The sequence below is a fragment of the Peromyscus maniculatus genome, chromosome 9 (genome assembly GCF_049852395.1).
Source record: "Peromyscus maniculatus bairdii isolate BWxNUB_F1_BW_parent chromosome 9, HU_Pman_BW_mat_3.1, whole genome shotgun sequence".
Classification (NCBI taxonomy): domain Eukaryota; kingdom Metazoa; phylum Chordata; class Mammalia; order Rodentia; family Cricetidae; genus Peromyscus; species Peromyscus maniculatus.
Genome location: NC_134860.1, coordinates 110666277 through 110669056, shown reverse-complemented (window position 1 = coordinate 110669056; position 2780 = coordinate 110666277). Strand labels below are relative to the sequence as shown.

Genomic DNA, 2780 nt, shown 5'->3' with positions numbered 1-2780 from the left:
AAATCAGCACCGAGACCTATAGTCATGCAAAACGAAAATGCCTAAACACCAACATAAAAATAGAACCAACAACAGCCAGGGCAATATGGCACCAGCAGAGCTCACCTATCCTAGGATGGCAAGACCCGAATATTGCAGTGCATCTGAAGACAAGAAAATGACCTTAAAAACAACTTATGAAGATGATAAAGGATGCCCTGCCTTGCTGCTCCTGCCATCCATCACCATCTGCAAGAAGATAGCCTGGCCTCCCATATATGCTGATTTGGGCCCATCTGCCAAGGATTTCTTCCCCAAGGGTTTTGGCTGTGGCTTAATAAAACTGACTTGAAAACGAAGATTGAGAATAGATTGTATTGGGATTTACTGGGTCAGGTTCAGCCAACACAGAGACCACCAAAGTGAAAGGCAGCCTGGAAACCCAGTACAGACTGATTGAATGTGGGCTGGCGTTTGGGCTGGCGTTTACAGAGAAGTGGAACACAGACAATGCACTGGGCACCGAGATCACCTTGAAAGACCAGTTCCAGTGTGGATTGAAGCTGACCTTCAATTCACTCTTCTCACTGGAGGAAAAAATCCTAAACTCAAGACAGGGTACAGGAGGTAGCACAGCAAGCTGGACTGTGATGTGGACTTCGACATGACTGTACCATTGATCTGGGACACTTTGGTGCTTGGCTATCAGGTTTAGCTGGCTGGCTGGCTGGCTACCAGATGAATTTTGAGACCTCAAAGTCCTGTGTGACCCGGAACAACTTTGCAGCTGGCTATGAAACAGATGAATTCCACCTTCATACTAATATGAGTGTTGGGACAGAATTTGGTGTCTCCATTTACCAGAAGGCGAACAAGTTGGAGGCAACTGTCAGTTTCACCTAGACAACTGGAAACAGTAACACTTGCTTTGGACTCACAGCAAAGTTATCAGGGCAACCCCAGATGCCAGCTTTTAGCCAAAGTAGCCTGATCCAGTCAGGTCATACACAGACCCTCAGGCCAGGTATGAAACTGATGCTGTCAATTTAGCTGGATGGCAAGAACATCAATTTGGGAGGTCACAGCTTGGTCTAGGACTGGAATTTCAAGCATAAATGGATGTTGTACAATCGTTTATTTTAAACTATTTTGCAGCATAGCTACCTTCAGAATTTAGTGTACCTTTTAATGTTATATCAAGAACTGATAATTACCATGGTAGATCTCCAGGCTAAAGATGACTGGGCTATAAGGTCCTTACCATTTCAGAGACAGCAGACACACCATTCTCCAGATGGGGTCCTTTTAGCTGTAGATGTGGCTTGAGGAGGAGCCCCTCTAGAGATGTCAGACAGCCAGTGGAATGTGCGGGCCCTTTGTAAATCTGTATCAAGTCCACAGATGAAACTGTGACTTCCTGAGCCTCTAATCCTGGTGTCCTAATCCTAACGGCTGAGAAGCACGCACACACCTGTGTGAAAGGGACCTTTTTAGACAGATCTCCATGCCCTATTCCCGTTCTAGCCCATCAGTTACCTGTTTTACACCAAGAGTAGTCTTTAGGGTGTGGTTAGCTATTTCTTTTGTGCCATTTCAAGTTGAAGAGGGTGGGCATGAAGGAGCAGGTAATTCAGGACTTCATTCTTCCTTGTGTTGTGGTGTGGTTTTGTTTTTTTCTCCTCCTCCTTCTCCTCCTCTTCTTCCTCCTCCTTCTTCTTTTTAAAATCCTTTTATTTTTTTCTTTTGTCATTGCACCAGAATATGACATAGCTCCAGGATCTCCAGTTCTGAGCTGGGCAGTTGATTGTAATCACACCATGAAATGTCTAGGAATCTGAACGGCTATCTGTTATAGCCTCACCCCTCTATTTTTTTTTAAATCATTTTAATGGGTACATTATAGATTCTTCCATTTTGTATGATGATGAAAAAAATCCCTTAAATTAAGGAAAAGACGAACAAAAAAATTGGGTGAACCTATAAATCCCTTAATAATGACAAGAAAGGAAAAAAGAAAGAAAGAAAGAAAACAGATTAAGGAAACTTCAAGACCTGAGCATTGAACTACATAAACAAAAAAATAATTCTCAACAAAATATAGAAATGGAAGAGAGAATTTCAGGCATTGAAGATATAACAGAAAAACAAAACAACAACAACAACAACAAAAAAAAAAAAACAAAAAAGAAAACAGCCGGGCGGTGGTGGCACAAGCCTTTAATCCCAGCACTCCGCAGGCAGAGCCAGGCAGATCTCTGTGAGTTCGAGGCCAGCCTGGGCTACCAAGTGAGTTCCAGGAAAGGCACAAAGCTACAGAGAAATCCTGTCTCAGGGAAAAAAAAAAAAAAAGATTCATCAGTCAAAAAAAAAAAAAAAAAAGTAAAATCTAAAAAAAACCCAAAACCCAAAAAAAATTCAGGAAATCTGGGATAGTATGAGAAGACCAAACCTGAGAATAATAGGAACAGAAGACGGGGAAAAATCTCAGCTCAAAAATGCAGAAAATAAATTTAACAGAAGCATAGAAGCAAATTTTGCTAACTTAAAGAAGGAAATGCCTATAAAAGTAAAATGAGCTTACAGAACAACAAACAGATTGGATCAGAAAAGAAAGTCCCCACATAATAATCAAAACACTAAACATACAGAACATACAAAATATGGTGATATTTTATTTGTGCTGAAATGCAATTTTATTTATATGTTAATAAATAAAGTTGCCTGGGGGTCAGAGCTAATAGCAAGCCATCTAGCAGAAGTCTGGCAGTGGTAGCACACACCCTTAATCCGATCACATGGCA

General features: G+C 41.3%; 1 pseudogene; it reads left to right on the top strand.

Moving 5' to 3' along the window:
• The first annotated feature begins 257 nt into the window (after nt 1-257).
• On the top strand, nt 258-1094 carry LOC102920989 (non-selective voltage-gated ion channel VDAC1-like; annotated as a pseudogene).
• The last annotated feature ends 1686 nt before the right edge of the window (nt 1095-2780 follow it).